At 48.0% G+C, this 13,343-nt stretch overlaps 1 protein-coding gene across 2 annotated transcripts in view; it reads right to left on the bottom strand.

The window, feature by feature from the left end:
* CEP350 (centrosomal protein 350) overlaps window positions 1–13,343 on the bottom strand; it is a 1,459,870-nt gene that overhangs the window by 192,196 nt on the left and 1,254,331 nt on the right. The window lies entirely within an intron of this gene.

The following is a 13,343-nucleotide window of genomic DNA, read 5'->3' as shown; positions in this document are numbered from 1 at the left end:
CCAAGTTACCCCTTACATTTTTAGACATTATAACTGAACTGAACAAGTTACTTACCTTAGATAACGACTTTTCTATTAGACACTCCATCTAGCTGTAGATTCCTTATCTTAGAATTATCCCCAGGCATTAAACTGGATCCGGAAATCTTTCTTAGAAGCACCCCTGCGCGCCAGTTGGCGGCGCCGTTCAGCTCAGTATGGTGCTGTCAGCGCTAGAACTGATGTGTGTGGTGCCTATAAAGGCACCATCTCAGCGTTCTGACGTCAGTTTCTTTTTGTGACTTTCCACGCCAGAATCATGGAGCCACGAAGTACAATGACCCCTGTTGGGGAAAACTAGGGCTTTGAAAGGGTAAAGCCCTGCCCCTAGAAATCCGTTTGCAGAGGAGGGTGGATGGGTGGGTCGGTAAGGAATGTGTGACTAGATAGAGTCTCTACCGGATAAGGCGTTAGTGAAGGCAGGTAACTTGTTCATCCAATAGAGATTTCTAGCTGCAGATACCTTACCTTATAATCGATACATAAGCAATACCTCCCCCGAGGTGTGATGCGGACTAATTTCACACAAGGAAGTCCTTCAGGACCGAATGGGGAAAATGCCCATCTTTAAAGACCACACAGTTTGGGCAGTAGTGTTTGGTGAATGTGTGGAAGGAAGCCCACATTGCTGCCTGGCGGATGTCCAGGACCAGAAATCCGCATGCTAACGCAGTGGTAATAGGTTTGGCTCTGATGGAATCAGCACGCAAACCCTCAAGGGGTTGCTTCTTAGCCAATGTGTAGCAGAATTTGATACGGAGCACGATCTATTGTGAGATGGTTCTCTTCTGTAAGGCCCACACTATCTTCGCTCCGACATACCCCACCAAGAGTTGGTCATCCACGAGGAACTCTCTTGTACAGTCAAGAGCGATAATGCTCTTTTTGGATCCAGAAGGTGAAGGCACTCCTCTTCCTTTGAGGGATGAGGCGGAGCGTAAAAAGTAAGCAGAGTGATGGATTTGCCTACGTGAAAGAGTGACCACTTTTAGGAGAAAGGAAGCTTTCGTACAAAGCGCCAGCTTGTCTGGGTAGATGCTCAGATAAGGAGGCTTAGATGGCCAGACTTGAAGCTCACTGACCCACCGGGCGGATGTTATAGCCAAGAGAAGGGCTGTCTTGATGATAAGGAGCCTGAGTGGACAATCAATCGTGCATGAGCTTAAAGGGAGAACACATGAGGAAAATGAGGACGAGATTGAGGTCGCACTGGGGAATAATAAAGGGAAAAGGTGGAAACAAATGTAAACCTTTCAGAAACCTATTTACGATGGGGAATATGAAGAGGGTTGGTGGGACAGGCAACCGCAGAAAAGCTGAGCTAGCAGAAAAATAGCCTTTGAGAGTGCCTGAGAAAGAGGGGCAGAAAAGGGATTGATGTTTCTTTCTCTACACCAGGCCACACATTTTCCCCAAATGGCAGGCATATACCATCTTGTTGGAAGGATGCCTGGCTGCCAAGATAAGGTGACAGACTTTGGGAGAAATGTCGAACATTGTCAACTGTCGCCGCTCATGCAAGAAGGCGAAGATTTGACAGGTTCGGGTGGAATACCCTTCCCTGCTGCTGCAACAGAAGATCGTCTCTCGAAGAGGCAGCCTGATTGGAGGATTGTTGGCCATGTCCAACAGCTCAGGATACCAAATTATCTGTGCCTAGTCAGGGGCCACAAGGATGACTTGGGCAGGGTTGCTCTTGATCTTCTGGATAACGCTGGGCAGGAGTGGAATGGGTGGGAAGGCGTATAGGAGGCCTGAGCTCCACTTGAGATGAAAAGCATCTCAAATCTAGAGCCACCTTGGAAATTCTAGCGCACAGAACTGCTGACATTGCCTATTCTCGGCAGCGAACAGATATAACCAAGGTTCTCCTCACTGCTGAAAGAGACCTTGCATCACTGCTATTCATGATTCACTATGAAACCTTTGGTTGAGTTTGTCCATCCTGGAGATCATAGAAACCACCAGGTGTTGAACCACCAAGGATATGCCCTTCTGCCCCAGCCATGTACAGAGACGCAGGGCTTCTAGACAAAGGGTCCACGACCCCACCCCGCCCTGTTTGCTGCAGTACCACATGGCACTGGTGCTGTACATGAGCACTTGCACTAGCCTTACCTTGATGGAGAGTAAAAAAGCTTTTAATGCCAATTGGATCGCTGGGAGCTTCAACAGGAAACAGAGTCCTCTAATCTCCACCTCTCCCAGATGGCTGCCCCATCCTGGGAGTGATGCATCTGTCACTACTGTCAGATATGGTTGGGGAAGGGAGAGGGGTCTGCTGATAACACAAACGCAATTCGTAAGCCACCACTGTAGGTCTTTTGGAGTTCCCTCTAAGATCTGGAACATATCAGGGAGGCTCCCCTGATGCTGCACCTACTGGAACGTCAGGTCTAACTGCAGAGCCTACATATGCCAACAGATTCAGTTACTTACATTTGGTAGTGCCTTATCTGGTAGAAACTAGATCTAGCCACAGATTCCCCAGGAGCCAGACTGGAACTGGAAATTTTTCTACAGCAGTACCTCTGCACATCCGTATAGGGCGTCGAGCGACTCCATGGCGACGTGGTCGATGTCCAACGGAAGTGTCATGAAAACAGCTCTAATCAAAAAAGTGAAAGCAACGGCAGCATCACGCAAGGCAGAAGCAGACAAAAAACAGGCCATGCAGAGGCATATAAGAGGTAGGGTGGCCGAGTTGGCCACTCATGCCAAGATACGGACAAGGGATGGCCACAAGGAACCTAAGAGCGTAAAAGTGCACAAGAAGCGCAAACGCCTAGAGAGATAGAAGGAACACCACTCAGGGCAGACCCGGACAAAGAACCGTAAGTCAAGGACCATACCTCTTCCCATGCATCCACTAGGAAATAAGGGCACAAACAGAGTGGAAGGGAAAAAACCTGGCCAGAGTGGAAAACACTTATTAAATGGGTGGGGGCAGAACAACCCCAGTACACCATCTGCTGACTTGCATAAGTGTACCAGGCCCGGCAAGTGGAGTCCCCTTTAAGGGGGTAAGACGGCGTCAAACATATTGAGGAATTTCTGTAAGGCATACTGACTAAGTACCCTGTCGGACAGGGAACAAGGCAACAATGCATCTGCACAATACTATGAAAACACCCCAATCAGAACCGGGGTAAAAAGCTAGGATGACTGTGCAGCCACTGGCGTAGACACTAACTGGGTCAGAAAGTAAGACGCAGTCCAGAGAAAAACCAGGGACAACAACCTGTCATCGACAGCGTAAAATGCAGAAAGAAAATACCTGCTTGGGCAGGACACCACACTGACAGTACACGAAGGGGCAAGAAAAAGAAGAAGCCAACTGGCTCAGCCCGATAACAGTCCACACAGAAGAGAATACAAAAGGCCATTCCGAGCCAAACCAAGTATGGGGGAAATAAGAAGAGGGTATGGCAATCAGATATTAGGGTTTCGCTCCACTCCGACCGACTATAGTGGTGAATGCACTTGCTTTACACCTCTCCTGAATAAGCCGTAGCTGCTCTACACAGAGACCCCTTGAGAGTTTGGGTTTTCAGGGACCAAAACACTACCACTAAGGGTTGCCTGGACTCAGTGCACAGTGCCTCACGATTGGTGGACATTATATACGGAGCCAGCCTCCTACAATCGGTAGCAGCTGAATTTCCTGATAGATCGACGTAAGAGTAAACTACAAAGAGTTGGGTCTATGCGACATAAGAGTTGCTTAGTTAATTAGTAAATATTGTAGGAAAGTAGGATGTTTCTGGCATAGATACCCCCACTTTTTGCCTAGTATCAGTGTGTTTTGACTGTAGGTAGGTCACTGTGATCCTGCTAACCAGGACCCCAGTGGCATTGCTCTCTCCTCTAAATTTCATGGTAAGCACTTTGTACACCACACAATTGGCATACTGGGGTACCTCTGTAATTCCCAAGCATATGGTCCAAGAATACTCAGGCATTGGTACACCAGGGGTCCCCTGAGCTGCAGCACGTATTGTGCCACCAATGGAATTCCATGCAAACTGGGTCTTCAGAGCTGCTTTCGCAGTCTGCATCAAATGATGCATGCACCTTTCACTTTAGATATAACAATTTCCTTATATCCCAGTCACTGCACTTCTAACCTATAAGTCACCCCTAAGGTAGTCCCTTCAGTTCAAGGGCAGGGTGGTGGTTCTAAGTGTGTGGGCACCCCTGCATGAGCAGAGGTACCCTACAAACCCTGGTCTCTATTCCTTGGGCTTTGTAAGTGTGGAACAGCCATTTTAAGGTATGTAGTGGACACTGGTAAATCTCGCTCTGGCGCAAAACTACACAAAGGACAGGGGAGTGTCCACCCACCTGCCCAGATCCTCCCTAGGGAGGTGCCCAGAGCTCCTCCAGGTGGCCGCTTGATTCTGCCATGTTAAATCTTGGTCCCTGCGTGCCTCTGACTGGTTGGGCCTGCTGTGTAGCGTCCCTGACACCACCCCCCAGACAGGTGGGTCACCAAAGAAGAGGTCCTTCCCCTTTTTAGGGTTACTTAAGGGCTCCGCAGAGGGTGGGTCCTTCGATTCATCCGGACAACATCTTCAAGGACAGACAGACTGTCTTCCTAAGATCATCTAAAGACTCTTTTGCTGGTGGACACTGGAACTCTGCTGCTTGTTCGAGCCAGGACTAAAAATAAGACTGCTTTTGGCGGGAAGACTCCTGCTGCAACTTTGTCTCCATGCTCTTCAAACTTTTGCAAACTCTGTGGCCATGCATCCTCCAAGTCAGCATGGACTCTGCATGCATCCAAGAAAGAAGGAATATCCCTTGGAGTGAAGGAGTCACTTCCTGCATCAACAGGCACGTCGATGTCGACTGGTTTGCTGATCCTGTTGTCTCACGGACATCTGGCTCTGCAACACAGGTGGTGGTTTGTTGGATCTCCAGAGTCCTGACCAGGCCTCCCTGCATCTTGGCAGACTATAATCCCTCTCCAGCCGACTTGAAGTGCCTCCCTGTGCACCGCATCTGTCTGCTGTCACCAAAGTTTGTTGGTTCTCTTCACCAAAGCTCTTCAAACTCTAAATAGCCATAGCCTCCAGCATTGCCCAATTGCAAGAACGATGTAAATGTAAATGTATTGGCATTTATATAGCGCACTACTTACCCGTAGGGTCCCAAGGCGCTTCGACCGCTGCGAAACCCTTCCTGGCTTCCCTGAGAGATGGTCCCTTAATGGGTATCTCCAGGGTGAGACCAGGCATCCCCGGCGGTCTGGTGGGGCCGTTAGTGAAGATGAGGCAAGCTAATGCCCAGAGTTGCCGAGTGTGATCGCTGATCAGAGTGGGCACCGAGGCGAGAGAATTATCGAGTCCGCTGACCCTGGTCCAGAAACCTGCCGCGCCGGGAATCGAACCCTGGTCCCGGGCCGTCCTCTGCTCTCGGGTCTGCCGCCTCTAACCAGTGAGCCACATTACTTCACTTGTACCTGCCTGCCTGCATCCTATGCATCGTGGGCCTCCATCTTTCGTGGGCTCCTGAGGCTTCCCAGCGACTCTGTGCCTGCTGCCAGCTGGGGCTTCAATGATTCCTTCTAGCTCGTCTGCGTGCTGAGGGTCGTTTTTGATGTACCTGTGCCGGGGGTTAGTCCCACAGACCTAGCTGGACTTCATTCAAGCATCTTTTCTGCTCCCCAACTGTTGCGGTTGCCAAGGCTTGTTGGTAGTCCTGCCGTCCACTGACCTTCCTGCACTCTTCACCCTTCGAGGGACAGCTCATGGGCGGCTCCTGAATGGTCGCCTGGGCTCCACTGCTTCTTAATCAAGACCATTGTGCTTAGGCAAGTACCTCTGACAAAGCATGGCATTGTGCACCTGCTCCTCCTGGTCACCTCTGGGTGGTTTGGACCATGCTTCCAGGTATTTCTCGTCCAGAGTCCACGTTTGGGTTCCACCGTCCTGGTTCATGAGTTGCTGTGGCCGCGGATCTTTCTTTGGTTCCTACGGGCAGTTCCGACACCACTTCTCACCTGTGCACATGTGCTCCCTGGTGCAGGTATCCTGGTTCCTTGGATATCCACGGGTAGGGTGCCTCTCCAACCTCCCTTGATCCAATTTGTGTCTTTGGGAAGGGTCCTGAAAGGATTAGTTACTTACCTGTAATCCTAGTTCTCATCCAGGGGTATACTCATCAAAGATATAATCTATGAATAATCCCTGCCCAAGTGCGGGATTCCGGAGCGATATAGATATATAGATATATATATATATATATATATATATATATATATATAGATATAGATATATAGATATATATATATATGTGGCACTTGATCAGCATTGATGACAACCTCTGCGTGCTTGCCCTTGCGGAGTCCAGAGAAGCGCCCAGATATTGTGTCTGTTGGGTGGGGTTGAGGACTGACTTCATGTAGTTGACTTGCAACCCCAGGGAGTGCAGCAGATTGAGACAGTACGAGAGATGGAGTAGTGCAGGTGTGGAACTTTTTAGGAACCAGTCGTCTAGGTAGGGATAGATAAAGATCTTCCGCCTGCGGAGGAAGGCAGCCACCACCGCCATGCACTTGGAGAATGTCCGGGGGCGGATTTGAGCCCGAACGGAAGTACTCAGTACTGGTACTGCTGGCGAGATACCTGGAATCTGAGGAATTTGCGATGTTTCACCGAAACAGGAATATGAAAGTAGGTGTCCTACAGGTCGATGTAAATGTGTGAATATCTGGTGCAGGGCTAGCATTCAAAATTTCTCTTTCCTTATAAACCTGTTCAGCAGGCGCAGGTGGAGGATAGGTCTGTACTCTTTGACTACTCCTCGTTTTTGGACCAGGAAGTACCGAGTATACCCCTGGTTTTGCTGGTGAGGTGGGACCTCCTCTATGGCCTTCTTGGAGAGGAGGGTAGCCACTTCTTTTTGTAACAGAAGATTGTGTTGTTGAGGAAGGCACTTCAATTGTGGGGGAACTTGCGGAGGGGAGACTTGAACCTCAGCAAGTAACCATGCTGCACAATATTCAGCATCCATCTGTCTCTTGTTATGGTTTCCCACTCTTCCAGGTGAAAAACGATACTCCCTCCTACCGGAGTGTCAAACGGGTGTGGAGGAAGCAATGCCTCACTGTTTGGGAGGCTGCTTGGAGGAGGACTGCTGTTGCTTGTTGTTCTCCCTTTCTCTGCTAGGGCGCTTCTGCTGGAATTGGGACCTCTGCTGGTTCTGGGAGGACCATAGAGGGGTTTGAACCCTCTGTTGGAAGGGATGTTCTGATGAAAGCGTTTGTGAAACTCCTTCCGTTTTTCCAGCCCAACTGCTTTGACCGTATCCAGCTTGGTCTTCAGCTTAGTCATCTCCTCATCGGCATGAGACCCGAATAAGGAGGAACCATTAAAAGGAAGATTAAGGATCTTCTTCTGTGCGTCCCTCTTAAGTGACTGCCAATACCTTCTAGTACCCACCTGATAAAGCCTGCCAATACCTTCACTCACCACACACTGCTATTACTGTTGATACTGCTGATACTTCTGATGCTGCCTGGTATTGCTGATACTGATATTGCTGACGCTACTGAGACTCCCTGCCTGTCTGCCTGGTATTGTTGATACTGATATTGCTGATACTGCTGATACTGCTGATACTTCCAGCCTGCCTGCCTGATACTGCTGAAACTGTCTGGCCTGCCATACCTGGGCATCTATTTGTCTGCTGATACTGCGGTTACTGTGGATATTGCCTGGCTGTCTGTCATCTCAGTTGTTTCTATTCACCAACTAATTTTCACTAATAATGTTCTCTGTCCGACCATCTTTGGTTTGTGTGCGTGTAGATGTTTCTGTATGCGTTCTTGTGTGCGCCCTCTGTTCGCGAATGAGAGTGTGTGCGCACATTTATGTGTGCTTGTGCATGTCTGTGCGAGTGATGGTATGTGTATGTGCATGTACCTGTGTGTAGGTCTGAGTATTTTTGTTCTGGAGCATGTGATTGTATGTGTGCTTGTGTTTTTGGTAGTTTCTGTATGTGTGCTTGTGTGTCTGTGCGTATAAGAGTGTGAGCGCATTTGTGTGTGCTTATGTTTGTCTGTGCATGTGGTGGTGTTAGCGTCTGCATGTACTTTGGAGTTTTTGTACTAGAGCATGGGATTTTATATGTGCTTGTGTTTTTGGATGTTTCTGTATATGTGCTTGTGTGTGCGCGTATGTGCGCATATGAGGGTGTGTGCTCACATTTGTATGTGTCTGTGCGTGTGATTGTGTGTGCACGCTGGATTTGTTATTTTCTGGCAGCCTCTGTCCTGGATATTGACTGTCAGATGCCTGACCCTCAGATGGCCATCAGTGTACAGTATAGTCCCCTGCCTGACCCCAAGATGGCTTCCATAGTGGTCCCCGTCCACGTTGTTTTACTTCCCCGGGACAACAATTGGACATTGACCAGACCTTGAACCTAACCTGCTTACACATCAGGACTTGGAACCTGTGGAACTTACCCCAGACTGTAGAGACCAAGCGATGTGGCTGATACCCGGTGGAGCTACCATAAGGCTAAAGAGTAGATGGGTTATGGACTGACCCCCCCCCCCCCTTACCCCCCCCCCCCCCGCCATCACCTACCCAGCCGGACCTTGGGCAGATTTTCCCCTTGTCTCTACGTCCTATCTTCCTCCTACCCCTTTGCCCTATCCCCTTACCCTTCCTTGCGCCATTCACCTTGTCCCCTATGTTCTTTAAATACTTTTCTTGATACTTATGTAACTTTTAACTGATATAAATTGCAACATTATTGTTCCTCATGTAAAGCGCTCTGTTTCCTTCAGGTCAAGCCAGCGCTATACAATAACTCATTATTTCAATATTTACCCATTTAGTACTCTTTCTCTCTTTATCTACTGCTAGTCTGCCTGTCCCATGTCCTTTGTGCCCTTTTGACTAAGCACTCCTTCTCTCCTTGTTGGGGAAAGATCCAATATTTATACTCTGGAGTGTCAGCAAACCCCCTGAGAGAGTCCACAGCGCCAAGGGAGCCACTCACAGCTGAGGTATGGTATGGCACCCCTTGCCAAAGGACTCCCTCTCCCCATTTTGGGGAAGGATCCAGTATGTAGGGCTTGGAGTCTCAGAGACCCCTCTGAGAGAGTCCACTGCGTAAAGGGAGCCTCCCGCAAAAGAGATAGAGAAGTGATACCACTTCCCTGGGATCACAGTTTACTGGACTTTGGACGTTGCTTTGACTTGTCTACCGGTTTCTGTCCCCGTCGCCCTTCCCCTCCTCGTTCCATGCTGTGTCCTTCACCCTCCCCTTCTCTTTCCCGCCTTCATTACCTGTCTACTTCCCCAGCTCCTACCCCCTCCCCTGAATCTTTCCCCTTGCCTGCTTTTCCCCTTACGTATTTGCGCTTATTGCTTTATCTCGACCTTACAAGTAACTATGTTGCCATGCTCTAATAACTGTGTCATCTTTGTAACGATGTAACCTGTAACTATGATCTGATGCTCATGTAAAGCGCTCTGATACCTACGGGTCTAGCCAGTGCTATATAAAACCTTTAAAATAAATAAAACAAATAAATAAAATAAGACCTGTGAGGCGCAGCCACACTGAGCGCCGCAAACAGATGTCATGTGAGTAACCATGCGCGGCGAGATCGGAGGTGTCCGCTGCCGCGCTGATGACATGGTTGGCTACTAGACCATCCTCCTCGAGGATCTCGTGGAAGTCCTGCCGATCTTCTTTGGGGAGTTTGTCGGTGAACCTTGCCAGGGAGTCCCAAAGAGATCTGTCATACCGCCCGAGAAGGGCTGAGGCACTTGCAATCTTTATAGATGCAGAAATATTGCACATTTTCCTGCCATTAGAGTCAATTTGCTTACTGTCCTTTTCTGGAGGAACTGAAGCTGACGAAGATGCAGAGTGTGCTTTTATGGCAGCAGCCACAATGACGGAGTCCGCTGGGGGATCAGACCTAAGAAACAAGAGATCTTCGGTTGAAGCCTTGTTCTTCTTAGTGATCGACGGAACTAACCCCACTGTGGCAGGGGCGAGGAACGTGGCCATAGCTGGTTCTATAAAACCTGGCTCCAGAGGCAGCAGTAGTCTTGGGGCTGTACAACGGTGCAGGGTCTAAAAAAAATTGACGTGGGGATCACAGGAGTATGCAAGGTGATATTCAGCTTCTTTGCTCCTCTACCCAGTATGTCAGAGAAAGTTGCGATGTAATTGATGGTGGAGTCGATGAAAGGATGGGTGAATAGTCCAGAACAGAGGACCTTGTGGAAGAAGACCAGGTGGATGATCTTCTGCGTCTCATCTTGTGTGGACGTTCATGGTGCGAGCTATGACGACCCCTTGACCGTGATCGGCGTGCGGAAGGCGACCTTAGTCTTCTGGGGGGAGTGGGGGGGGGAAACTTGGTAGACTTTGCAGGAGCACTTCTATCAGGAGAGGTTCTAGATGGTGAGTATGTCAGAGAGTAGTCCGAGCCCGGCCTCTGCAATTTTTTCCTTCGCCGCCGAACGCCTCGACGTCGATGAGGTCTGCGTCACCTTCTGCAGCGATCTGCTGTGGGAACGCCGTCTTATCATTGACGTTGGTCTCAACGTCGATCTCCTACGGCGATGTGGGGACCTTGACGTCGCCTGTCGGCGGTGATGGGGGGACCTCGACGTCGACCTTCCATGACGTCTTGCTGGCGTCGATCTCATCGACGTCGAATAATGAGACCTCGACGACACTCTCGAAGTTGATATGTCCCCTCGCGGTATGGTCTTTGCCGTCGTGCCTCTTGACGCCGACCCCCTAGTGATGTGTTTTATCTAGGACCCCGATCAATATTGTGACCTCATGCCCCTATACAGCTATAATCAATACATATCCCTATAATGGCATAATAATCAGAGCCATATTTCAGTAACTCGCCTCTGCAGTCCATGACACAGCAGAAGCCACTTCCTTAGATTCCTAGATAGCACACCGAGTTCTTTCGACATACCAAACCCCCAGCAACCTGGGAAAGCCCCGCTTGCTTTGTTTTGATTAGTAATAGAACTCCTGCGAGCACTGTAAGAACGACCAGTTCTTAGTGACATCTTTATTGACGTCTTATGTCCAAAAACGAACGTCAAACTCGGCACCTTTCAGGTATAAATATACCAACGTTGCCTTAAGCAAACACGCGGTGGTGGTGAATACTGGAGCAGAACAGCTGTTCCCTTGCAGAGAGCCCAGCAGATGCGAGAAGCCCACGGACGCTGCCCCTCCTCCTTGACGCGCTGAGAAAGATGCTGTCTTTTCTCCTGTCGAGAAAATCCAGCTCCGGCATTTCCAGCCTACCCTTGCGGGTGACTGGGATATCGGGTCCTAAGTAGGAGATACCAGACCTCCTACATTCTATTCCAGAGGTACGGTGCTGACTAAACCCTTAGAGAGAATTCTTGAATCAAACTCTTGGCAAAACCAACTTAACTTAAACTGCTACTTACTTACTCCCTCCCATGTATTAGGCTTAGGTCAGGTACACCGGGGTAGGCGTGGTTAGAAGCACCAGTTGAGGTCGTTAGCCAATGTATATATGAATGTATATATTTTATTCATTTTAACCATCTTATGGCTAAGAAACCATATCAATGCTTTTACAGTATTATTTCGTAATACTCCTTTTACTGTACGCACTTTTTATAATAACAAGTCTTGCAATTGTGGCAATTCATTTCTCTTGCATGAGAAGGAAGACTGCTCAATAAATAATATCTTTTATTGAAAACGCCCGTCTCTCCATTCTCTGCACCCTGGTGAAAGTAAATCTGCACAACTGACTGAGTGAAATAGCTGTCTATTGTTTCACACGACTCTAGAGATTGACTCTTATTCTGAGGAGCAAAGTTGTCATGTTTATGCGGTTGTCGGAAGCTGAATCCCTTCTTGTCTGAGCCAGGGAAGCTGATCACTTCCTATTCAGTCAAGAAAGTTTCCAGTGACCTCTGAGCTAGCTGGCGCAAACCTAAATTAAGTCTAACATAGTCAGTAGAGACCTAGAAGACCGCAGTCCTACGTCTACACTGCTGTTTATGTTATTCCAATGTGCAGAGCCTATAGGGAAAATAGGAACTACACTACATGGCGCCCAATGCTTGGTAAGGCGATAAAACTAACGCAAGACGTTAGAGTAACTCAGTTGTGCTTTTTCACACAGATCCTTTCTCCCGTAAATACTCCAATAGACGTCTGGAGTGGGTGAAAGGTTAAAATCCACCGGAACTTAGTAGGAAAAGATTCCTATGTAGAGTTTCTGATTTAGTCAACGTTGAAGGATACAGTGTTCCAAAATATTGTGAGGCACCAGCATTATATAAAAATCATGTAGGATGGGATGAGGACTCTCCTCCTCACAAAATCCAGTTAAAATGTCAACCAACTGCACAAAGGCAGTACCCAATTAAGCAAGAAGCTAAAAAACAGGTCAGGGAGATTTTAGATCAACTTGAATACCAAGGGGTAATTGAAACATGCACCTCTCAAATGAACAATCCTTTGTTTCCTGTCTCCAAACCGGACGATTCGTATCGTCTAGTCTTGGACTACAGACACCTTAACTCATGTTGCAAAACATTTGCAGTACAAAATTCGCATAGTGCTGCACTAATGAATAACATAGTTTGCAAACAATACAAAACAACATTAGACATATCTAATGGGTTCTTTTGTCAAAATATTGCACCAGAAAGCAGGTACTTGACCGCTTTCTCAATAATGGGGTCACAGAAAAATTTCTGTAGGCTCCCACAGGGATTCAAGAACAGCCCAGGACTATTCTCAGCCAGAGTAACAGAGTTACTACAAATGTATGATGATGAGGCATTATCTTATGTCGATGACATCTATCTCACAGACGACGACTTGGATACTCACTTGAAAAGAGTGAACACCATAATACTATGGTTCGCAGCAGAGGGTTACAAATTCAACTTTAAAAAATCAAGAATTGCCCATCTAACAGTCTTATTTTTAGGATACGAGTTATCAAGTGAAGGAAAATGCCTAGCGGACAACTTCTTAGAGAAGTGCGCTGTACTCCAAGCACCAAAAACGCTGAAGAATTTACAATCGATTCTAGGCTTCCTGAATTTCGGAAGAGCTTACATTCTAAACTATGCAGAGAGGATTAAACCTCTCTATGAATTAATAAAACCTGATTTTAAACCACTCAACTGGACTCAAAAACACACAGAAATTTTGAGATCACTGCAAACAGACATGTTAGCTAAAACAAAATTAGAAACACGTGACAATACACGCAACCTTGTAATCCGGATCATCCCAGGAAG

This window comes from Lissotriton vulgaris, chromosome 1_1 (genome assembly GCF_964263255.1).
Source record: "Lissotriton vulgaris chromosome 1_1, aLisVul1.2, whole genome shotgun sequence".
NCBI lineage: Eukaryota > Metazoa > Chordata > Amphibia > Caudata > Salamandridae > Lissotriton > Lissotriton vulgaris.
Note: the sequence above shows the minus strand (reverse complement) of the source record. Positions and strands in the feature narration are given on the sequence as shown.